This window comes from Sus scrofa, chromosome 10, assembly GCF_054392235.1.
Source record: "Sus scrofa isolate SSC_HxYL_T2T_F1_AM1 chromosome 10, Sscrofa_HxYL_maternal_Yorkshire_Landrace_v2.0, whole genome shotgun sequence".
Classification (NCBI taxonomy): Eukaryota; Metazoa; Chordata; class Mammalia; order Artiodactyla; family Suidae; genus Sus; species Sus scrofa.
In genome coordinates, this window is record NC_139392.1 from 3,657,783 (window position 1) to 3,683,261 (window position 25,479).

General features: G+C 48.6%; 1 protein-coding gene across 3 annotated transcripts in view; it reads left to right on the forward strand.

The window, feature by feature from the left end:
• Positions 1–25,479, forward strand: part of LOC102166310 (uncharacterized) — a 671,646-nt gene that overhangs the window by 378,173 nt on the left and 267,994 nt on the right. For all 3 annotated transcript variants that reach the window (XR_014817249.1, XR_014817251.1, XM_084979028.1), the window contains one exon: positions 24,915–24,985. The gene's annotated coding sequence lies outside the window, so the exon portion shown is untranslated. The remainder of the gene's footprint in view (positions 1–24,914; positions 24,986–25,479) is intronic.

Here is a 25,479-nt window from a genome sequence, read left to right on the forward strand (position 1 = left end):
CCCAAAAAGATGGAAGCCAGGAGTTCCCACTTTGGTAGAACAGAATCAGCGGTGTCTTGGGAGCACTGGGACTCAGGCTCAGCCCCCGGCCTGGCACAGTGGGTTAAAGATGTGACACTGCCCCAGCTGCAGCTTAGGTCACAACTGTGGCTTGGAGCTGATCCCTGGCCTGGGAACGCCATATGTCTTGGAGTGACCAGAAAAGAAGAAAATATATAAAAAAGAGGAGTTCCCTTCATGGCTCAGTGGTTAACAAACCCCCCAGGATTCATGAGGACGCAGGTTCAGTCCCTGGCCTGGCTCATTGGATTCAGGATCTGGCATTGCCGTGAGCTGTGGTGGAGGTTGCAGACGAGACTTGGATCCCGTGTTGCTGTGGCTGTGGTGTAGGCCGGTGGCTTCAGCTCCTACAGCTCCCATTCGACCCCTAGCCTCGGAACCTCCCCATGCCACAAGTGCGGCCCTAAAAAGCAAAAGAGAAGAAAAGAAAAGAAGCCAGAACATACAGCATCACCTTCTGGAAAAACCTAGACATGGAGACAGTGAAAAGGCGAGTGGTGGGCAGGTTCCTGGGAAGCGAGGCAGAAATTTTCGGAGCACGGAGCATTTTTAGGGCAGCGAGCCTGCCCTGTATGAGGCTATAAGGGGGGTTCGTGTCGTGCACATTTGTCCAAGCCATGGGTGTATAACACTGAGAAAGAACCCGAATGCCAGCTATGCCAGTTCAGGTCCATCCATTGTCACCGGTGTACCATCAGGTGCGGATGTTGCTAACGGGGGAGGCTCTGCAGGTACGGGGCCGGGGCCATGTGGGAAATCCCTGCACCTTCCCCTCCGTGTTGCTGTGACTCTAAAACAGCCCTGAAAAAAAGATAAAGTCGTAGAAAGAAAAACAGTAAAATTAGAATATTAATTGTGTGATTTTATGCCGTATTAATTCTCTGATATTTTTTCCTCACCCATTATTGGTTTACTTAAACCAGCTCTGGTTTATGCTTCATGTTTATGTTCATGTCCACATTTGTCCCAGATTTTTCATGTCTTAATGGACTGCTCTTGTGAATTGCTGCATGAAAACGAGGTGGACTCTGTGATCTTTCCATTTATATTTCCAGCTTGTGTCATGATCTACCTAATAGACCGCGAATCGTTTCAACACAGGGTTCAATCTGAAAAGCAAGGAGTGATAACACATCTCTCCTTTTCCTGCCTCTTTTTGGAAGTAAGGACACAACCACAGCAGCTGGAGACAGCCGAATTCCTCCGGTTTGGGTAGCAGTAGGAGAAGCACATGAAGCTTTTCTCCAGCTGGTATCTTTGTGCACCAGCCATTTGCGCCTGCTTCAGCCTCTATCATGATTGTGAGGCAAAAGGAGCTGCAAAAGCTCACATAAGTGGAGTCGTTGGGAATCGTGGACCATGGAAAGTTAGCCGTATGTAAAGCATGGCCAGAAAATAGAAGCTCAGCCCTCCTGCCCAGGATGATAATTGTATGAATGCTTTTATAGAAGGGTTTTTTTGTTTTGTTTTGTTTTGTTTCACTTATCCGATAGCGTAAGCATGCTATCATTCATTTATTTTGTATTTTTGATGTTGCATCCAGACCCTTTCAACAGCCATAAGCTTAAAAAGAGTTCATGTTTATTTAAAAATGGAGTTATTTTGGGGAGTTCCCGTCGTGGCGCAGTGGTTAACGAATCTGACTAGGAACCAAGAGGTTGTGGGTTTGATCCCTGGTCTCGCTCAGTGGGTTAAGGATCCAGCCTTACCGTGAGCTGTGGTGTAGGTCACAGATGCGGCTTGGATCCTTGGTGGCTGTGGCTGTGGCATAGGCGGGCAGCTGCAGTGCCCATCAGACCCCTAGCCTGGGAACTTCCATATGCCATGGGTGCGGCCCTAGAAAAGACAAAAAGAAAAAAAAGAAAAAATCAGCGATGGACATGCACTTGCATAAGGCACTCGTGCACATTTTCTGCCCACAGTGGGGCCTGTAGGGTGGATCGCATGACAGACAGGTACTCGAATGTACAAAGACGCAGCAGCAGCTCCTTTGCAAGGGAGTCGGTGTGTCAGGAAAGTCCACAGAGGGACTCTGGGTCTCCTGGCCTTTCAGACGTTAATGGGCGTTTCTGCGACCTCCGCTCCATGGAGGCCAGCAGCTGGGACCGGCTGGGTCTGTCCCGAGCCGCCCTGCAGTATTCCTGGGGACGGGGGTTCAAAGTTCCTCTAAGGGCCGTCATTGCCCAGGAGCTCTGGGCCCTCGGGCCGCCTTGGACACAGGTCTTTCCTCCGCTGGCCTCCGTGCACACACAGCTCTGCCTTGGCTACCGTCTGGGGTCGGGTTTTTTGGGTTTTTTTCAGTATGATATACTATTTTAATGGGTACTTTAAATAATCCAATGACTAAAAAATACTTTCCTGTTTATATATTAACTTATGTAAAACAATTGAAGTAGATAAATAATTTTGCTTTCAACAGCATGATGGAACTAAATCTGAAGTAACCAGAAAAAAATGTGTTAAATTTGGATTTCCTTTTCATCTTCTAAGCTGAGGGACATGTCTTCCAATTATATAAAACCTTACTTTGGCTTCTTTAGCAGGTCTGTCGTCTAAGAGGTTGGGGTCGGGTTTTGATGAAACCTCAGGTACAGTTTTCAGCCAGAATTGCAACCAGAATAGCACCCACTTCAGGGCACCTCGTCTTCTGTGCCTTCCTCTTTTTGACTCTCATGTCATAATTTTTGTACCCGCCTGTGTAGTTCAATTGCTCCTCATTTATAACAAGAATGCAGTGGGCTGCGATCAAGTGCGTATTCTCAGTGGAAGAGTCGTACACCGTGGGGACACGCCGTCTGTCATTTTTGCTGAATTTCTTGGCACGGAAATTTCCTCAGTGCCAGAGATGCTCATGCCAAAGATGCTTTGCTCGACCCAACTGTCATCAGGCATCGGAACCTTCTCGTAGGCCCACTTGTGCACCTTCTTGAAAAGTCCAGTTTCAGCCAGACTCCTGCTGAGTCCGCGTATTAGCAAGCACCTCCCTCCTCTGTGTCCCGTCCCCCTCAGGATGCGACTGGTTTCCTCATCCTTCGCCAACCACGGGAGGTGTCTGCTCCCCTGGCCTGTCTTCAGAGGGAATCCCATTAGGTCACTTGGGCCAGGATGCTCCCTCCCCCTGTGGTTCCTTTTCATACTTTCCACCCACCGCCGCCCGCCCTGCTCCTTGGCTGTAAATTCCCACATGCCCAGTGCCATCCTCAGCACTGAGCCCAGATCTGCGCTGAAATCCCCTTTCTCCTCTCGCAGTACCTCCCGAGTGACATCTGTTCTTACTGCTCTCATGACAGCCAAGCCCTGTTTGTTTGCGGTTTTGTTGGTCCTAACTTGGTATCACATAGAAATGGGAGACCATTCATGTGAAGAAAGTTTGCACAATTGGAAATCATACTTAGAGCTCCAAAAGGCTGCCTTCCTCCCTCCGTTAGGAAAAGTATAAATGATTGTTTTCATCATGTTATCCCCAATAATTACCATTATAATCCCTGTATTGTAGCCACAGATACTAATCTCTCCTAAAGACTTCACATAGCTTGGGGCAGGTTCTCTCTTCTTCCATCTGTGTGCTAGTCTCAGGAGGTCAGAAGCGGAAAAGAGGGATATTTCTTTTAAAAATGGAGAAACGTTCCAGATTTCCCTGGGAGCTGGTGAGGTGGGGCCTCACGGAGACCTACGGATGCTCAGGCTGTAGCTTGGAGGGTGTTCACTTTTTTCACGGGTGCCTCATTAGAAGTGACCAGGAAAAATGAGAAAAATTGGCGGTGGGCTCTTCTTACTGGAAATTTTCAAGGTGTCCATGGAGGTGCTTTTCTTTTTAGGAAAGAATATTCAGTGAATCACAGTTCCTTGCATGAGCCCTTCAAAGGAAAAAAAAAAAAAAGTTCAAAGGGGATGTCCAGAGGCCACCTCCCTGGGACGACAGTGAACTGAGACTTAGTCAACAGGGGGATTTTGCAAACGTTCTTAAAGCTTAACCCAGAACCGCATCTGTCAGCGTGTCTGTCTGCCAGGTCAGAAGCATTGAACAAGTATAGCCTCAAATGCTATGTACCTATAAAGTCCCTCTTGAGCAACCGTTTTCATCCGCTCAAGAGACCTGAAAATAGTGGGACTCTGCCTGTTTGACTAATTACTCATTTCCTGCAAATGCAAAACCTAGCAGTTTTATGAAACGAAGAGGGTAGCGAGCTGCGTCTTATAATACACACGTTTCTATAAATTTCAGAGAATTCACGCTCCTTTGAAGGACTTCTGTTTAATCAAAGGCCAGGGAAAGAGTGAACCTCTGTCTCTATTCCAGAAAATGTCCCTTCTGAACCAGCAACAGGAATTTCTTTGCAGCCTGTTGGCAAAAATGACTCTTGGTGTGAGCTTATTTCATAGTTTATAGTTCCTACACTAAATCCAAGTTGTGCAGATGAAATTTGAAGGGACACTGATGATTAATATTTAGCCTGACACTCTAAGGAGACTAGAAATTTGTAACATTCATTGATTGGTTTGTAATACTAAGTGTAATACTGACTAGTCTATCAGATCTGGGTAAAAATCACAGGAAATTCTGGAGGGAATCTCTGGGTTTCATCTGGAATTCTGGAAAACATCTCCCCCATTAAAAGAGGTACAGAAAATGTGCTTTCATAGCCACCCAAAGCAAATCATTATGACATTTCATAATCTTTGGGGTTTAAAATAAAGCAATACGAAGCTTTATGGAAAAATTAGGAGTTCCCGTTGTGGCTCAGCAGGTTATGAACCCCACTAGTATCTTGAGGACGATACAGAACCATCCCTGGCCTCGCTCAGTGAGTGAAGGATCTGGCGTTGTGGGGAGCCGTGGTGTAGTTTGCAGATGCGGCTCGGATCTGGTGTTGCTGTGGCTGTGGTGTAGGCAGGCCGCTGCACCTCGGATTCGACCCCTAGCCTGGGAACCTCCACATGGTTTTAGGTGTGGTCCTAAAAAGAAAAAATATTTATATTATTTTGATTTCATTGGACAGCAAATAGCACTAACAAGAGTAGAAGAAAAAGAAAGGGTAGAGCTTTCTCTTCTCAAAGACAAGCAAAGCTGCCCATTAAAGGGGTGAAATCAGACTTTCTTCAGTATCTACTGACAGCGGGCAAAATCACTGAGCTCCATTCAGATGCGCTTGGAGGGGCCCCGGCAAGGAGTGGGGGGTGGAGGGCGGGGCTCAAGGCAGGTCGGGGAAGTGAAAACTGTAAAGGGTTGGTGTGGGCAGAAGATGAGGCCAGGTGTCTGCCAGCTGGCGGCTGGGGACGTCAGGACTCTGTTCTCGAGCAGAGACTGGAAGTCAGAGGCCCTGTCCTTCCTGATGGTTCCATTTCAGACGAGGGGCTTTGGGGTCCTGGAGAAAGGCCCACCTGAGTTGCAGGAGATGCAGGCACATCTCAGAAGGGACCAGGAAGGACTCCCCGACGTAGATCCTTTTCCTCCCGTGCTCTAAAGAAGGGAGGTCAGGAGTTCCCGTCGTGGCGCAGTGGTTAACGTATACGACTAGGAACCAAGAGGTTGCGGATTTGAGCCCTGGCCTCGCTCAGTGGGTTAAAGATCCGGTGTTGCTGGGAGCTGTGGTGTAGGTCCCAGAGGCGGCTCGGATCCCACGCTGCTGTGGCTGTGGCTGTGGCTGGTGGCTACAGCTCCAATTCGACCCCTAGCCTGGGAACCTCCACATGCCTCGGAAGCAGCCCAAGAAATGGCAAAAAGACAAAAAAAAAAAAAGAAGCGAGGTCAGCGGCTGTCAGCAGGTGTTGCCTGGAACAAAGGTCGATGCTTTTGACAGCTCTGAGCTTTTCCAGACAGGAACACCCCCTCTTCCCACCCGCACGTCCCCCATCCTCTTGGTCCCTGTTACTGTACCTGACAAGATCAATGATAAGAAACAGAAACTATCACTCTAGATGTTTTAGCAATAATGGTTTTAATACAGGAAATTATGTGCTTTCACAAATATTAGAAGTGACAAGAGATGAGTCTCGGCTGGGCCTCAGGCCTGACCCCGGATTGGCCCCACTAGGAAGCTGCGACCTTGAGGTCTTTGCTAGAGCTCTAAGATCTATAGCAGTTCCTGGAGCTGTAATGCAGGTGTTAGCATCTGGGCATTAAGAAACTATTGCTGGAGTTCCCGTCGTGGCCCAGCAGGTTAAGAACCCGACATAGTGTCTGTGAAGATACGGGTTTGATCCCTGGCCCTGCTCAGGGGATTAAGGATCTAGTTGCCACCAGCGGCGGTGTAGGTCGCAGATGGGACTCAGACCGGGTATTGCCGTGACTGTGGTGTAAGCCGGCAACTGCAGCTCTAATTCAACCCTTGGCCTGAGAACTTCCATATGCTGCCGGTGTTGGCATCAAAAAAAAAAGAAAGAAAGAAAAGAAAAAAGAAAAAAAGGAGTTCCTGTCGTGGTTCAGCGGTTAATGAACCCGACTAGCATCCATGAGGATGTAGGTTCAATCCCTGGCCTTGCTCAGTGAGTTAGGGATCCGGCGTTGCCATGAGCTGTGGTGTAGGTTGCAGACATGGCTCACATCCCATGTTGCTCTGGCTCCGATTGGACCCCTAGCCTGGGAACTTCCATATGCCGTGGGTGTGGCCCTAAAAGTCAAAAAGACGAAAACAAGAAAAAGAAGCTGTCGCTGCCGCCATTGTGACCATCTTCCAACACTGGGACACCAGCAAGTGGGTTCCCATGGCTGAGGGCTGGGTACTGACTCCTGACATCCAAGAAGCTCTAGAGCAGGGCCTGGAAGTTGGCTCCAGACCGCCTCCTGCGTCTGCACCCTTGCTCCCGAGCGGAAGAAAGAAATCGCTATGACTTTGCCATACTTCCAAATCTTTTAATCGACAGAAACTACTTTGCATCCGGAAGGAAAACTAGCCACCCAGGGGTCTTTGTGTCTTTCTGCTTTCCTCCTGCTTTTCTTCCCTCTCGTATCTTTTACGTGTATTAGTACATTCTTGTTCCATGAAAAGTGCTAACCCTTGATGAGCTTTGAAAACCACACATGATATAGGTGAGTCCCATGCTTCTATGTAGTTCACGGTCTGGCAGGAAGACAGACGCACCGTCTCGGGCCCGCGGGTTAGAGGCTTGACTCGTTGTGGATGGAGAGTTTGGGAACATAGAAGAGGTGAGCTCCAGAAGGAATCGGAGCAGTTGTCCCCAGGCCGCCTTAATGCTGTCCAGGGAAGGCTGATTACAAGGTTGTCCCGTGGGGAGGAGCTGGAGCATCTGCTGAAACGGGACAAATAACCGAAGAAGGTAGGTTTCCGAAAGTCTGCTGAGTGGAGGGGTAGAGGTCAGTACAGCCAGGGTGCTAGCTCTGGAGACGTGCGGTTGGAGACGAGACCTCACCTGCAGGCACGATGCTCCGGCTCCTGAAAGAACAATGATACTCAACAAGGGGCCGCTGTGTCTTTCTCCAGCCTCGCCCTACAATTGCTGGAGGAATTAGCCAGGCCTGTGATGCCCACGACCGGCTCCCTGCTGACCGCTTCTCCTCCAAGCGTCTAACTCTGCTTCTCAAGCTCAGAGCACAGGATGTCTTCACTGTGTGGGCACTCGCCTTTCACTTTGTGATTCCCTGAACACCGACGAAGCTCTGGCTGTGTGCGGGGCCCTGTCCTCAGCGCAGAGAAGCAGATGGTTGTGTCCCTAACGTGAACTTTCAGAGAAGAACCAGACCTGAGGACACCAGCAGTCTCGTCAGAGCGCTGATCTGCGGGAGCATCGTACAGCATGAGCTGGGGACCCAAGGGGCCCTCCTGTGTCACCTGGGGACATCAGTAGGGACTTCAGGGAAGAAGCGGTCTTTTTACTGAGATGTTAAGGCTAAGCAGGAATTTTCTAGATGGTTTAATATGTGGGGTTAGAAGAGGGTTCTAGGAAGAAGAAATAGCTGGCTATGTAGCCACAGTCCTGGACTCCTGGGGAAAGGGCGCCGTGGGGGCGGGATGGGGCCGTGAGAAGTGAGACGGTGGGCAGGGTCTCTGGGAGATGGTGAGATGAAGCTGCAGGTGCTCTGAGCTCCTAGGGAGGAGAGGTTTCCTGCCGTCCGGGAGGGCAGCCAGGACTTGGTGGAGGGGGGACTCTGATTACAGCTTGAATAACAGTACAGGGCCAGTGCTCTGGGCTCAGTGGGCCGCGGGATCTACTGTCCAGAGGTGACGTGAGTGTGGTCCAGCTGTGGGAGGCGGGACATCTCTTTGGCGGAGGCACATCTCTCAGACTAGCAGTCTCGAACCACAGAGAGGTGACTGGCACTTCTCTTGGAAAGGTAAAAATGCTAAGTGGGGGAGTCCCCATTGTGGCTCAGCAGTAACAAACTGACTAGTATCCATGAGGATGTGGGTTCAATCCCTGGCCCCGATCAGGGGGTTACAGATCCATCACTGCCGTGAGGTGTAGGCTGGCAGCTGTAGCTCCCATTCAACCCCTAGCCTGGGAACTTCCATACTCCATGGGTGTGGTCCTAAAAAGCAAAAAAAAAAAAAAAAAAAGCCAGGGGGCTTTTAAGGGAGTGAGATCGTCAAGTGTAGCAGAAGATGCCGTCTCTGGAGGTCAGTAGGTCATGGTACGGCCGAGTAGCTCTGCAGTGTCACATAGTCCTGGAGTCCCAGAGCCACAGTGTATAAAGGGGGGCCCATTACATTTCATAACCTGTAAGGCCATTTCCAGTTCTCAGTTGCTGCAGGTCTTTAAGATGGGCTGAAATCTTTCGCAGGTTTGATTGTGGTACTATTGTTATTTGGCCTTGGGGAGGCAGAATTAAGTTTGGGGGCGTTCCCATCGTGGCTCGGCGGAAACGAATCTGATTGGTATCCATGAGGATGCAGGTTCCATCCCTGGCCTCACTCAGTGGGTTAAAGATCCAGTGTTGCCTTGAGCTGTGGTGTAGGTCACAGATGCAGCTTGGATCTGGCATGGCTGAGGCGTAGGCCGGTGGCTGTGGCTCCAATTCGACCCCAAGCCTGGGGACCTCCTTATGCCACAGGTGCGGCCCTAAAAAAGGCAAAAAAAAAAAAAAAAGAATTAAGTTTGGGGAACTGGTATGTAGAGCTGGAGTTTCAGTGCCGCAGCTTAGCTTCGTGACCTTGAGAACGTGCCCTTTCTGTGCCTATTTCCTTGTTCACAAAGCTGGGATATTGTTGGCCTTGCCTGCCACACAGGTGGTTTGAGGGTCAGGTGTGACGGCTGTAGAAGCGATTCTGCAAATGACTACAGGACACAGTTGAAAAGAAGCCAAGTATCAGGCAGTAAGTTTAGACCCGTGTGAGGAGACATCACCGGGACGTAAGTAGGGCCTTTGCAGCTGGAGAGTAACGTCTCGGAAGATGTTTGAACAGAATGTGGGGAGGGTAGTTACTTGCCTCGTAAGGTTGATAGAGGGAGGATGCGGCAGAGGGGGTACCGCGCACATTGTTTGAAAATCTCTGCGTTTGATGCCGGATCGCAGGCTCAGGAAGCGGAATCTGCATCTCACAGGAGGTCCGGTGATTTATGTGCACCTCTGACCAGCGGACGGAGCCCCGGGGACTTGGAGTGGTCCCCCTGACTGGACCTGCTTCAGGGCTCCCTCCCCACCGATGCAGTAGGGGGATTATTTCAACCAATGGTCCTGCTTTCCAAGGACGTCACGTGAAGACGAGATGCTTCAGCCAGAGGGAGGCTGATGATCCCTTAATGACAAAGGACAAATCCCTTAATGGCAAATTTAAACCCAAAAAGGAAAAGAGAGAATCTGTTGAACGTTATATAACAAAGCCAAGAATATGAAAACGGATGGCTGTGGACCCTGCGGACAGCTTGACCACAGTCTCATGAACGAGAGATCTTACACCAGAACCGCCCAGCTAGTCTGCTTCTGGAGAAAGTCTGAGAAGAGAAATGTTTGTTGTTTAAGCTGCTAAAATGAAAATAAAAAAAAAAAAAAAAAAAAACAAAACCTCTGTGCTGGGCAGTTGCTGTCATGGCTCAGTGGTTAACGAACCCGACTAGGATCCATGAGGACATGGGTTTGATTCCTGGCCTCCCGCAGGGGTTAAGGATCCGGCGTTGCTGTGAGCTGTGGTGCAGGTAACACATGCAGCTTGGATCCCTGTAGGCCTGTGGCTACAGCTCCGATTGGACCTCTAGCCTGGGAACGTCCATATGCTGGCAGGTGTGGCCCTAAAATGACAAAAAGACAAAAAACCCCAAAAAAACAAAAAACAAAACCTCTGTGCTGGACACTGTAGAAACCCGATTTGAATGCCAATGGCTATTATGATAAAGTAGAATTTTTGTTGTCTGGGTCAAAGGCAAGCCGCAATGAGGAATGTACTTCCACAAGTCAAGAGCCACAGAAGGAGAAGGAGACCTTAGAAAGACACATGTGCACCTCTGTCCTCTCCAGTAATACTTTTATACAAAACACGTTAGGTAATAGAAAGGTGATAATCTAGTTTTCCACTTTGGAAAGAAAAAGAAGATGAGCTATAAAGTAGTCACCTTTTATTAGCCCTTCAAAGAATTGAATAAGAGGATTACTTGATGCCGTTTAGATCAAACCAGAGAACTGCAAGGATTGGGGTGGGGGAGGCATGTCAAGAACGGAATGTAAAATCCTGGGATGCGTTTCTGTTCCAAGTTCCCGCGATCGCTACCACAAGGGAGCAGTTCAGACGCAGTGCTCCGCAGCCTGGCTCCTCTCCTCAGGAGTTTCTCTGGTCCTTGACACAGAGGTGGAGGAATGCAGACCTCTAGGGGCCGTGATTTATGTGCGTTGCTATGGAATTGCCTAAATGTTTAGAGCAGAGCGGTAGTCTATGGCGCACAGTGGTCCAAGGCCATGAAATTATGGCAGCCAGAAATCATCTTCACATTTCAGGCACGCACGCTTCTTGTTCAAAAGGGTGGACCAGGTCTCTTCCGTAAGAGAATTATTCTTTATTGCATTAAATTCGATCCTAGGCGGAGATGTGACATCTCAGAGTTCCAAGAAGCTTCAGTGCCAGGTGAGGGTTACAGACAAGGCCGGGCAGGCCTGGGCAAAGAACTTGGTAGCCTGAGCATCTCAGCTCTGCTGCTGATGTCACAAGCACAGCTGTTTCCCATCTCAGCCCCGAGGTGGTTGCGGGTAAACAAGGCAGCACCGCTCCAGGCTCTGTAAGGCACCCGGAGCAAAGCAGGTCTCCCTCTTCCAATGCTGCTGGGGTTCCAGCAGCGGGACCCCAAACCCGCCACCCCCTAGGTTATGAGGTATGGTTCTTTGTCAGATTCCAATAATTGTTGACAAGGCTTTGTTCACATTTTAAATCAGAAGTCACCCACTGTAAAATACACCTGTTTTCCCTCTTGTGTGAGCTAAGCTAAGGTTCATTTAAACAAGAAATACAGCGCTGTGGGCTTCTTCTTGAATAACAGTTCTGTGAATGCTATTTTCTTCTGCAGACTGTGCCAAAGCCAGTTTCCTCTCTGAATGAATGTGTCTAATCTGTCAATTCAAAATAGAGCGAGCCTACGTCACAAGCTGCCCTGAGCGAACAGGAACTCGGCGAAGATGGGGCTTTGCGGCTTGGCTTGTTTTCTTTCCTTTTTTTCTCCCCGTCTTGACAGTTGCTATTGAATATTATTATTATTTTTTAATTAGAGAGGGAAAAACATTTCTCAAAAATCGTTTTATGTGCAGCAAGAAATTCACCGAAAAACATCTGAAGACTTTCCAAAGAATGAAGTTTTATTCAGACGTCTGCATGTTATTATCTGGCTAAGTTTCGCTCACAGTAGAAAGTATCCACCTGACTCTGCTGCTCTGTTTTCTGGTCTGAGAGCAGAGGAAGATCCTGTTCCCTCCTTTCTTGCTGGTTCCTCATTAAAACAGCCTGGGAATAATTGAAACAGGTTTTTCCTCTTTACATCCTTTTTTTTTTTTTTTTTTTTTTCAGACATGGCACCACCTGAATGTTCTGGTCTGGAGAACTCCTTTGAAAGGGGGAGAGCTCTGAAAAAAGTTTAAGTAGAGGAAGTTTAAAAATAGGGGTTGAATGCAACATTGTGTCCGCATTATTTCCAAACATCCACCTGTGCCAAGTTTTGTTTCTTCGTCTCCAGACCTTTGATACCTAATGGAAGAAAGTCAGCCAAACAGGATCAGCAGTTCAACTGCCATCAAGAGTGAACATCATATAGTATAGAAACTAGCCAGATTCAGTGACTTTGCTGGTTTCATTTTACACCAAATATTACTTGAAATCAGTGGCTTGTTCATCTAGTCTTGAAAATACGCTCCACCCCAAAGATCCTCCTTATACTCCTGGGAAGAAGTGGTGTAGCTGCAGGGACTCTGGCATATGAGCTTTTCATCCAAGGGCAAACAAGACTGTCACGGGTTACACAAGAAAAAAAAAAAAAAAAAAGAGCCTGGACTTATTTATTGAGTCCAGTCATTTCCAAGTTTCTACCCATTTCCTTTCTCCCGTGGAATGGAAATCTAAGTAATTATCAAAGAGCCTCTTAAATGTCAGACGTGAAAAGCAGTTGTTTCTAAAAGATACCCGTGGTACCGTGTGCTCAAAGTTAAGCCGTTATCAGTAAACAAATGACAAACTGACAGGCTCCTCCAGCGGAGTTTTGTGGTCTTCCTGCCGGTTGCCCGGCTTAGTGACATAGATCCTACTGAGTGGACAGAAATTGCCTGAGACTTGCTGTTTCTAGGCCGTTGCATTTCTGAAGAAGGAAGTAGGTTAGTCAGCTGTGTCATCAGGGAGCAGTAGGCTGTGCTACAGAGATAAAGGATCACTGTGTGCTTCTTCAAGTGACAGGGTACATGGTGTGATGATTTGGGGAGGAGGGATGTTTTATATCATCCTTTTGGCAACGCTGTGCCATCTTCCCTTGGTCAGTGACCTCAAAATGGTTGTCCACCATGAAAGAATAACAAAATATAGCCTGAAAAAGAACTTTCCATCTCTATTATAATGGTAAAGTGATAGATCCTGTGTCGGTGGTTCTCTGGCAGGGGTGCTTTTGCCACCCAGGGAACAGCAGCTTCAGGAGACACTTGGAGTGGTTGCCGTGAGCTGTGGTGTAGGTCGCAGATTCGGCTCAGATCCTCTGTTGCTGTGGCTGTGGCGTAGGCCGGCGGCTACAGCTCTGATTAGACCCCTAGCCTGGGAACCTCCATATGCCACGGATGTGGCCCTAAAAAGACAAAAGACAAAAAAAAAAGAAAAAGAAAAAAGAAAAAAGAAAACTCTGAGGCAGGTTAGAGACTGGGGTGGTGGTCCATGTGCTGTGGGCACAGGGTGCCCTCCTTCAGTGAAAACCATCCAGCCCACCTGTCTGTCATGCCTGGGCTGAGAAACCCTATTTTTTTTTTAAATGCTCCTCATTTTACTTATTTTTTAATGATTTTTTTTTTCTTTTTAGGGCCACACCAGCAGCCTATGGAAGTTCCCAGACTAGGGGTCGAATCAGAGCTCTGGGTGCCGGCCTCCAGCACAGCCACAGCAGTGTGGGATCTGAGCTGCATCTGCGACCTACACCACTGCTCATGGCAGTGCCATATCCTTAACCCACTGAACAAGGCCAGGAATCGAACCTTCATCCGCATGGATCCTAGTTGGATTCCTTACCGCTGAGCCACAACGGGAACTCTCAGAAACTCTATTTTATGTGACGTCTCAGAATGAAAAAGTTACCTGACATACATGATATAATCCTAAAGCTTTTTTGTTATTTTCAGATTACAAAACTTAAAGTTTAACAGTTAGGCATGTTTTATCCCGTTTGAAACTGCAGGAGATAGTTATATTTTTTAAAACATGAAAAGGAGGAGTTCCCCAGTGTTGCCGTGGGTTAAGGATCCAGTGTTGTCACAGCTGTGGCGGAGGTTCAACCCCTGGCCCGGGAACTTTCACATGCCATGGACAGAGCCAAAAAAAAAAAAAAAGTTAAAAAAAAAAAAACATGGAGTTCCCGTGTTGGCGCAGTGGTTAACAAATCTGACTAGGAACCATGAGGTTGCAGGTTCGGTCCCTGCCCTTGCTCAGTGGGTTAACGATCCGGCATTGCCGTGAGCTGTGGTGTAGGTTGCAGATGCGGCTCGGATCCCGCGTTGCTGTGGCTCTGGCGTAGGCCAGTGGCTACAGCTTCGATTAGACCCCTAGCCTGGGAACCTCCATATGCCGCGGGAGCGGCCCAAGAAATAGCAAAAAGACAAAAAAAAAAAAAAAAAAAAAAAAAAAAAAACATGAAAAGGAGACATATTCCCTCTTCTCTTCATGTATTAGGGCCAATTCACCTCTTCTGGCCCATTCATACACCCCCAGATGGAAGCTGTCTTTGCTTCCGAGGATAAACTGAATGCACGTTGGAAGGCGGAAGAGCTCTACTTGACACTGGCCTTGAAAACAGCACTGGAAGCAGCACTGGAACCCATAGCACCCCGAGTTGCTGAATAGCATCACCTCTAGGGTTTGCTCATCCCGTTGACCTGTGAGAGGCGGTGGGCGTGTAATACCCTTGCTCAGCAAGGGTCTCTGCATCTCTTTATATATATATACATATATATATATATTTTTAATTATTTCCCCAGTACAGTTTTTTTTTTTCCTGCTGTACAGCATGGTGCCCCAGTCACACACACGTACGCATTCTATTTTCTCACATTCTCATGCTCCATCATACGTGACCAGACACAGTTCCCAGGCTTGGGCCTCTGCGTTTCCAATTGCCACAGGCAGCGTGAATCTGTACGCATTTCGGGTTCTAGTCTCGAGCATTCTCTTCCCGCTCATCTCTCCGACTGTGACACGGGTTCGAGAAAGGCGATCAGAGGAAGACTGGAAAGAAAGTGACTGCCCCTCACTAGGCTTAGAGAGACGAAGGGGTCCTGTGTTACTTCCCCGTGGCCAGCGGGCCGCGTCGAAGAAAAACCCATTGCAAAGAAATCCGCTGAGAAATACACAGTCCCTCAGGCCCTCGGTGGAGCTAGAACACCTGCAGGTGCGAGCCCATCTTTTTCACCAACTGGGGGTGGGGGGGGATCATATCAATAAACAGTGAGCTAGGAGTTTCCCATCATGGCTCAGCAGGTTAAGAACCTGACATTGCCTCTCTCCAAAATCATCTCTCCCCAGTTGCTCACACGGCACCGTGTTCAATCCCTGGCCTTGCTCAGTGGGTCGAGGATCTGGCATTGCCGCGAGCTGTGGCATAAGCCACAGATGCGGCTCGGATCCTGTGTGGCTGTGGCTGTGGCATCCGCTGGCAGCTGCAGCTCCCATGTGACCCCTAGCTTGGGAACTTCCTTATGCCCCAGGTGTGGCCCTAAAAACAGACAAACAAACAGTGCGCTAAACTACAGTGACCCCGATGGGTCTTTTGCTGTCATGTCTGAGTATCACTCCTTTTCTGTAAGACATCTTCAAATACCTGAGCTCCTTGAAAGGGGTGCCTCAGAAGTGGCCCCGTGGCCCTCACCTCCTGCCGTCTGTCTCCTCCACCTGCCGGTGTTTCCTGTCTTCACCCCCCCAGCCCCCCCGCATCCTCGCTCTCTTGAGGACGCCTCTCAGGAGGTGACGGGGGCCTGCCAGGGAAGCTGTCTCCAGATGCTCCGGGAGGAGCAGCTGCTCCCTGTCGTCCTGGGAGGCGGGCCGGCCTCGTGGATTTGGTTCCGAATAGACCTGGGGAAAACAGCCCTCCACTCTCGGGCCTCCTTTTGAGGCCTTCCCACAGCATTGCTTGAACATAGACAGTCGTAAGAGCTGGGTAAAGGGGCCCCTCTGTGCCATGTCTGCCACAAGCAACCCTTTCACGAGGTACAAGCCACAGCCCATACCCAGTCCCTTGCTGGTCTCTCCCGTCTCTGGACAGCTCCTTCTTTCCACTGCCAAACGTAAATAACACGCAGCCTCTGGGCAACCTCCTAGTTAACTTTCCCAACTATTTATTACATTTATTCCAGAATATTTATTATCTAAATTTGGGTTCATTATGACAACACAAATGTGCTAGTTGTCTTTCTTTACATTTAATGCAACAGAAGGGTTATTCCGAAGACTACAAAATAAATGGTCTAGGAGTTCCCACTGTGGCTCAGCGGTAACAAACCCGACTAGGATCCATGAGGATGCGGTTCGACCCCTGGCCTCACCCAGTGGGTTAAGGATCTGGCCTTGTCGTGAGCTGTGGTGTAGGTCGCAGATGCAGCGCGGACCCTGTGTTGCTGTGGCTGTGGCGTAGGCGGCCGCTCCAATTCGCCTCCTAGCGTGGGAACTTCTATAGGCTGCGGGTGCAGCCCTAAAAAAAAAAAAACAGTCTCTTCCAAAATCAAATAGGACGCCTCTTGCAGAAAACACATGGTGATCTTTAGAAACAGTTTTCCCAACTTCTTCTCAGTCACGTTTCAAACTCCTTGGTGTTCGGTTTCACCAAGACATGCTGCACACTGAGAGAAGAAACAAACAAAAGACTCGAATCTCAGTTCTTTGGAGTAAAAAGTAAATACCGCAGTATAGATGGCATCGGTCAAGAGGACTGTGGCACAGAAGCATTTCGATTAGTCTAGAACTTTTGGAGACCCTGTATCTGTCGGCACCCTTTCCTTCTAGCCGTTCTGCAGCATCAGGGCTTTTCTGATTACTTCCGCGTGTATACTCCAGCCCAGCCACTCTCCGGAGCAGCACAGCCCTTGAGAATCCAGCTGCCGGCTCACTGTCGCCACTACCTGACGGTCTAAGTGGCATCTTGACGTCCGGGGGGGAGCAACTCCCCCTAGACCCCCTCCACCACCTCTGCAGCTGTCTAGACATCCTTGTTTAGACTCAGGGCAACTCCCATTTTTCTGTTCCTCAAGCCAAAACCCTTGGGGTCATTCTTCACTCTTTTTGAAACTTCCCTTTCTCCCTGCCGAAAACCCATCCCTCATCTGGTGCGTTTCATCTTCTAGATGTGTCAGAGTCTGGAGCTACCCCTGCAGCTATCACCTTTGGACCTAGCCACCGTCTCTCAGCTTCTGACCGCCCCTGTGGGTACCATCTTTGGACCAAACCACCCCCGTCTCTCACCGTGGTGGTTACGACAATCCTTGGTCTCATCTCCAGTTTTGACTCGGGGTCGCATGTTTCAACACAGATGCTGTCGCCCAGATTAAAACCCTCCCATCATGTGCCGTTTCGCTCAGGGTATGAGGCAGTGTTCTTGCGAGGGCCTGGGAGGCCCTCAGGTATGTTCCCTCACCCGCTTACCCGACTTCGTCTCCTGCCAAAGCTGCCTTTATGAGCCTGTCACCTGCGCTTTTGGGTCCTGGTGTGTGGGTGAAGGATCTGCTGGAGCTGTCTTGAAATTCTTCATAATTTTGAAAAAGGGCCCCATGTTTTTATGTTACTGGGCCCCTCGAACTATACTGGCCACACCATTTATACACTGCAAACTGGCTTCCTCCTCTACTGCCCCTGCCATATTTTTCTGTCCTTGTCCTTAGGCCTTTCTTATATATTAATTTCCTCTTAATATGTTAACTGCCCATTATCTTTATTTCTCCCTTTTGAATATAAAGCTTCATGAAGGCAAAGGTCTCTATCTGTTCTTTCCTGCGGTATGCCATGGGCCTGACCCCTGCTAGAGACTTAGAAAGTGTTTGTTGAATGAATTAATAATCATTGGAGATTGATAACAGAGTCCCAGCAACACCCTCCATGGTTCACTGTGTGTAACAGGGAATAATAACATACGGTTTTCACGGAATTAGGTGAGTCATGTCATTCACAGCAAATCTCTGTGTTGTGTCCTTATGCGACTTGTTTCATTCTAATTTTAAAAAATAACATATCCAAGACTCCAGAGGCATGTGAGAGAGTTCCAGTCTGTATAAAAGTAGACAACGTTAGGCCCGTTTTGAAATCGAAAATATTTGGTGGAGAGGGGCATGGGTGACCTTGCAAGACACATATAAAAACCTAGTTGATTGGGGTTTTTCCCAATTGAAAACAAACAACAAAATACATACAGCTCCATTCCTTACATCCCCTCCCCGCCAGAAATAACCGAGTTTAAGTACATAAAGAACTTCCTGGTGTGTCAAACCGAAACCCGTTGGTGGTGGTGAAGGAGTCTGGACAGAACTGGAGGCAGAGGCGACCGCTGGGCCTGCCTGCCTTCGTTTTACTTCCTTTAAGTCTGTCTCTGTGCGCAGCTCTGCTCGCCCTGCAGGCGTGGGCTCGGGGTCAGCCTGCATCTGTACAGCACATCGTGTTCTGTCCTGGGCACCTGTCGCGATGTTTATCTGGAGCGAGACGGCAGGGGACCCGCAGGTGCCAGCCCTTCCTCTCTGGACAGAAACGAGAATGGGGGGCGCAGAGGCCGGAGTCGGGTGCATGAGGGCACAAGCGTGTGCCTGGGTGTTTCCCGCTCCAGTTAGGCTGTGAGTTTTATTCTTCGAGCTTCGCCTCTCGGGTGATGATCTTGTTTCCCATTTCACTGAGGAAGGAGAGGCAGTTAGAAGGAGAGGCACAGGCTCGTGCCCTCACCCCCCCCCCCCGACTCCTGGCCTCTGCGCCCACAAATCTCGTTTCTGTCCATTGACGCGGAGGCCTTGTCCACGCTGGAGTCCGAGCCAGTGCCGGCCCTTCCAGAAGGAGGCGGCTCCAGCACTTCTTCCCTTGGGAGCCCCCCTTTTAGCTCGCGAGCTTGTTTCCTCCAGCAGGTAACTAGGACTGAGTCCTCTCTCTGTTTCCCATGCAAAACCCCAGATTGCTTGGTCTCAGGACGCCTCTTCAGCCACTGCCCCATTTTTCCTCTTTTTTAAAATGGTAAATGTCCATAGAAGAGTCATCTGTCCTGCTGTCTTCAGTGTCCTGTTTTGCTTTCAGTATTTCCCAGAGACGGCCCTTGTCTTCATCACTAAAATCTTGTGTCACTAAAACCAAGATCTGTGCTCAAGCCCCGCTTACCTGAACCATGAGTAAGAATCAGATAGGCTTGATTATCGCTTCCTTCTTGATTTTTTTTTTTGCCCGTCTTCCAGAATACAGCTGGTTTTCCTTTCACTTCACGGGCTCCTTCATTTTCCACTGCGATTCTTCTTCATGGCTTGACGTCTTCGTTTTGAAGTGGCCTGAGGCTCAGTCCTCCATCCCTCTTCCCTTCTTGCCGAATTCCTTAAGGGTCTGAAGGCCCGCCGTATGCTGAAAAACCCTGCATTTATTTTCTCCCTGGATCTCCCCTTTTCACACGACATTGAAGTATCGCAGCTGGAACGTGCAGATTGTGCTCTCTAGGTGGGGACGTCTGTGTTTCCCTTCCCTCTCAACTCACTCTTGCTGCATTCCTCCTGGGATCCAGGGACCTACAGAAACTCCGTTCTTCTAGGTGCCCAGGCCCTCCTCTTGGGAGTCAATCACCATGCCTCTCGCTTCGTGTCTGTAGTACATCCTGTTAGCTTTGTTGTCAAAATAGTCAGCCTCTGACTCCTTCTTATCGCTGCCACGGCTTCTCACCTGGTCTGAGACGTCGTTATCCTCTGCTTAGATCATCGCAGCAACCTCTTGTCTAGTCTTCTCTTACTATCTTCACTGCATCTCTCACCTTTCGTCTAGTCTCAAAATAGCAGCCATTAAAAAAAAAAAAAAAGAAAAGTTGATTATTCACTCCTCTGCGCGAAACCCTCTGTCGACTTTCCGTGTTACTCAGAGTAAAAGCCAAAGTCACTACCAGGCTGTCAGCCATCTGACCTTTTCTAATCTAACTTCATCTTCTTCCAGAGCGCTTCCCTCCACCCCCACGTCTTCCTGGCCATGCCCGGCGCATTCCCTCTGCACCCATTGTCACGTCCACTTGAGTACTTGGAGGACGTGCTCCCCCTTTTCTTCTTCTTCTTCGGGAAGGAATGTATTAATGTCATTTATTTTTAAGAATGTTCTATCATAATTGATTCACAATGTCCTGTTAATTTCTGCTGTAGCACACAGTGACCCAGTTTACACACACACACACACACACACACACACACACACACCTATACACTGACACACACATTCTTTTTCTCACATGATCCTCCATCCTGCTCCTTATCTCAAGTGATTAGTTCCCTGTGCTCTACAGCAGGACCCCATTGCCCATCCACTCCAAATGCAACAGTTTTCATCCACTAACCCCAGACTCCCAGTCCATCCCACTCCCTCCCTCTCCCCTCTGTCCTCCACGTCTATGATCTGTTCTGTTTTGTAGATGGATCATGTGTGCCATATTTTAGACTCCACATATACATGATATCATACGGTGTCTGTCTTTCTTTTTCTGACTTACTTCACTCAGTATGAGAGTCTCTAGTTCCATCCATGTTGCTGTAAATGGCATTGTTGTGTCCTTTTTTATGGCTCAGTAGTATTCCATTGTATATCTGTGCCACATCTTCCTAATCCATTCATCTGTCGATGGGTATTTAGGTTGTTTCCATGTCTTGGCTATTGTGAATAGTGCTGCGATGAACATACGGGTGCATGTGTCTTTTTCAATGAAAATTTTGTCTGGATATATGCCCGGGAGTGGTATTGCTGGGTTGAAAATGCCAGGCTTTGCTTCCCAGTGAAGTCTTCCCGGACTACCATATTTACACTGAGCCCTTCAAAACACTTTTTCATCCTCATTGATGGAGCTTCATCCACAGCAATTATTATCATCTAGCATTCTATGTATTTACACCTTTTTATCTTCTTTCTCCTTACACTAGAATCTAATTCCCATAAGAGGAAGTATGTTTATCTTTTTGTCCATCATGTGGCCCTGGTGTCTGAGCAGTGCTTGTCACAGAGTAGATGCTCATTAAATATCTGTTTAATAAGTGCATGAATACACTTGGTGTCCATTGATTATAGACATGTATATTTGATTATTAGCATTTACAGAATTTGATGAGCGAAGGGGAGAAGTTTAAGGTCTATTTTAGGCCACGTGATCCAGGAGAGACGCTTAGATGAAAACAAAGTGAGACAGAGCTACTTTCAGTAATTTTTTTAAGGAGAGACTCTTTGGGAATGGAAGTCAACCGCTCCTTCAGTCCTGCCTGGCATTTTCCTCCTGCTTTCCTATCTAACCCCATTCTTGTCTTTCCTTAGGTTCTCTTCGGGGTTAGAAACTGTTCCATAACCACATCAAGTGGCATCTTTAATGGCTATTTTATAATCCCTGTTTTCAGCTCGCGATGTGGCATGTGGGCGAGTAGCAGCCCTTTGATACCAGCCACTTCCCCGGCCACCCTGAAGAGGGGGCCGAGCTGACCCTGTTCTCCCCCAGGATGTGTTCTGTGAAGGAGAGACGAGGAGAGAGTAGGACATAACCGAATCACTTTGTTGTGCAACGAAATTATCACAACGTTGTGAATCAACTATAGGTCAATAAAACTTTAAAGTAACAACGATGGAAAACACGTGACATTTCTTAACAATCTGCCTTTCCATGGTTGAATCTCCCCCAGTGTGCACACACCCTGATTCTCAGATGTATTAGTCTCACGATCCTCTCTGAAACACGAAAATTATAGATCGGAAAAAAACCCGGAAGGAGTGCATGCATGATTGCTGTGTCTCCTGTCATCTCTTGTGATAGAGCCAAGGTAGCTTGTATCTGTGTGTCTGTGCCTGTGCCCCATTTGTGGCTGCATTTGAATCTGCTCAAGAGAAAGGGACCGTCCTTGAGAAATCCCCGGGATTTTGTCATGAAAGCCAGGCATCTGGTTTCCCTCATGACTTTCCTGATCCTTGGCCAGAGTAAATGGCAAGGGGCCCTTGTGAAAGTGACTAATGGTGAAAGTCATTTAGTTCCTGGAATCTCCAAGGAGGCTTAACTTGACCTTCACAGGGCGCTTCCCTCAAGCCCCCATCCTGCATTTCAGGTGTGTGCGGAAGGAAGCCTGGGTCCACTGGGCGGTCAGTCAGTGAGGCCCCCAGGTGTTTCTGCTTGGAGCGACTTACAGAAAGACTCATGGGCAGACCTCATACCATCTTCTGAAGATTCTAGAGGAAAGACAGATGGCCCTAGAAGCTTCTCTGTTTTCCATGGAAACTGTGTAGGTTGCTCATGTGGTTGATCATGAATCAAATGATTTGGCTTTGATCGTCTCCTATGGTTGTGTAATCTCAGGTCAGTCACCACATGTGTGAATATTAATCATTGGCCTTTGCCTTGTGTGTGCCTTTTTGTTTGTTTGCTTTTTTTGGTGTCTTGAGCACTTTGACTCTGTGCCTTCAGATGTACTGATAACAGTTTACTACCTTTAGTTCAATAGAAACTGGTTAGTGTCCAGGTTTAGTTACTGTGGGTGAAAGTCACACTTGGTGTTTGTGTGTAAGGGATGTGACGCTCATCCACGCAGAAACTGATGCCGAAGCTTGTCTGTTACCACCAGCCAGGCCCATAGGGATTCAACTGCGGACTTTATAAAACCGAGAGAGCTCACTGAGCTGGACCACACCCATATGATAAGCGACGTGTAGCTTACTAAATAAATAAATATATTCCATTAGTAATGAATTTTATTTAAAAACCATTTATTACTTCCCACTCTGCTTGGGGAATTGTTCTGAACACTGAAAGCAGAGCAGAGAGCAAAACAGATTCCTGCCCTCCTGGAACTTCCGTGCCAGTGGCAGTGGTGGTGCGGACAGCAAGCAAATGGGTGAATAAGGGATGTAACGCGTGGCAGGGACGTGTGAGCCACGAGAGGAGAAGAGTAGACGATAATGGGAGAGAGTAAGGAACAGGTGCTGGGAGAGTGCTGCATCGCAGGGCGTGCACCTGTCCAGAAAGAACAGCATCTCCTCCGGTAGGAGATGATGAGATGGTGGATGCTGATGGGAGCAGTGCTTGAAGCCTTTTTGGATAACGGAGGCCTTTGTGGACTAACCTGAGGAGGCTGGGTTGTGTTCTTAGCGATATGGGAAGTCACACGATTTCCCAAGGAAGACAATGATAGGATTTTACTCCCTTTTTTAAAATTGCTTTTGAGGGCTGCACCTGTGGCATATGGACGTTCCCAGGCTAGGGGTTGAATCCGAGCCACAGCTGCTGGCCTACACCATAGCCACAGCAATGTGGGATCCAAGCCGTGTCAGCGACCTCTGCCACAGCTCACGGCAAGGCCAGATCCCCAAACCACGGAGCAAGGCCAGGGATCGAACCCGCATCCTCATGGATACTAGTCAGATTCATTTCTGCTGTACCACAACAGGAACTCCTTCCCGTTAAAAAGAATCCGTGTTTGCTCTAGAGCATAGACTTAGGCAAGAGAGGAAAAACAGAAGCAGGGAGATGGGATGGGAGCCTCGGGGGGAGGCCAGGGGAAGCTGATGGTGCCTGGTCTGGGGCTGGGGCATCGAACACAGCAGAGGTAAAGCGCCCGTCCCGATTCACAGTAAAATCTAGACGAAGAGTGGCTGGGATGCGCCGAAGGAGTGGATGTGGGATGTCGGGGAGAGAGAGGAGTCAGGGAAACACTCAGGTTTGGGGCCGAGCAGAGGGTGCCTCAGAAGGGTCCCTCGTGGCCCAGGGGAGGCTTTGCGGGGAAGGAATGGATTGGATGCCTGGGTGAGAATGAAGAGTTCCCTTTGATTGTGTTACCTTTGCAAAGCCCGTGAGGAGACACCACGCACTGCTGGATGCAGGAGTCTGGCTTTTAGAGAGAGGGGAGGCTGGAGGTGCCCCAGCACAGGGATGGGATTTGGGGGGCACCTGAGGAGTAAGCACCGCCAGAGAAGAGAAGGGCGTCAACTCTGAGGAAGTGAGGAGAGGCAGGAAGAAGGGGGTGTTCCAGTGACGACGCAGGGAGTGGGCGTGGGGAGACGGGCTCCAGGGGGATCATCAGCTCCTGAAGGCCGCGAAGAGAGAAAGTATTATTTTAAAGGAGGAAGTCTGGGTGTGTCAGATGCTGCTGATGGATCAAGAGGAAGAATGATCAGCAGTTCCCGTGGTGGCGCAGTGGTTAATGAATCCGACAGGGAACCATGAGGTTGCAGGTTCAATCCCTGGCCTTGCTCAGTGGGTTAAGGATCCGGCGTTGCCGTGAGCTGTGGTGTAGGTTGCAGACGCGGCTCGGATCCCGCGTTGCTGTGGCTGTGGTGTAGGCTCCCATTGGACCCCTAGCCTGGGAACTTCCATATGCCATGGGAGCGGCCCAAGAAATGGCAAAAAGACAAAAAAAAAAAAAAAAAAAAAGAGAGAGAGAGAAAGAATGATCATTCACCCCTGGAGTGTGAAAGAGGAAGATTCTTGGGCAGTCATTAACAAGATGGGGGATGTTTTTAAGTTTCTCAAAGAGCCCTTTCTTTTCTCATCCCAGGTCTCCGTTGTCTGCTAATACTTTCCTGTCTTTCTCATAGTCAGAATCCTGTAGTCACCTCAGTAGCCACGATTAATTCTTTGGAGAAAGCTTTTCTTTTCTTTTTTTCCTTTCATAACTAAATGTGAGGGCCTCTCGCTCTTAGGCCGTTGCTTACAATAAAGACTGTGGACTCTGTATCTATTGTCAGCGTTTCACACCTATTTCCTGCCACTCTCTGGGGTCTCCGCGTTAGAAACCGTAAGGTAACTTTTGAAAACCAAGTTCCATTTAGCTTTCCCCACTAATATCTAAATAGTGTGCTGCTGCTGCTGCTGCTTTGTTAAATGGCCACAGGAGCAACATATGGACGTTCCCAGGGACTGAATCTGAGCCACGAGCCCCGGCTGCGGCGATGCTGAATTCTTAGCCCCTTAAAGAAGAGGACACAGCGGGACAGTGTATTCTTTTGAATTTCCTGTTATGCCCACTTGCCAATGTTGATCCCACGGTGTGTTGATTCCTTGGTATCTTCGTGTTTCAGGAGGGCCGATCTCTCCAGGAGGGAAAGATTCGTCCTTACCGTGTCACAAGGCTTCCAGGCAAATGGGTGCGGTAAGTCGTATCTCCCTGGGAACATTCTTTTTCCCGCTTCTTCTTGTCCAGCCTTTCGGTTAGCAGCTCGCTTACGTGGTCACTGGCTATCTCGTGGGAAAAGTGAAACTTTACAGTTCTTCAAATGTTGCAGAGGGAAACACCTTTAGAAAGGGCAGAAGGTCAAGGAATGTATTTTAGGGGAAACCACTACTCTTAACCCGCACCTTCTCATTAACTGCCTGGAACACGGAAAGAGGAGGAAACGGGAAAATGCTGCATTTTAGTTAGTGGAGGTGGGTCGAACTTGGGGGATTTGGAGGTTTATCTCACATGTTGAATTTTTGCCTGGGAACTTTCCGGGGAGTAAAGACAGAACAATTCCTGTTTCCTTGGCAGGAATTTTTGAGAAATGAAAAACCTTTTCAGTGTATGATTAAAAAGAAAAAAAAAAGCCTCTGCGGTGGCCTGAGCATATTGGTCAGTCTCATGTCAGCAGTTCAGCTGACATCTGA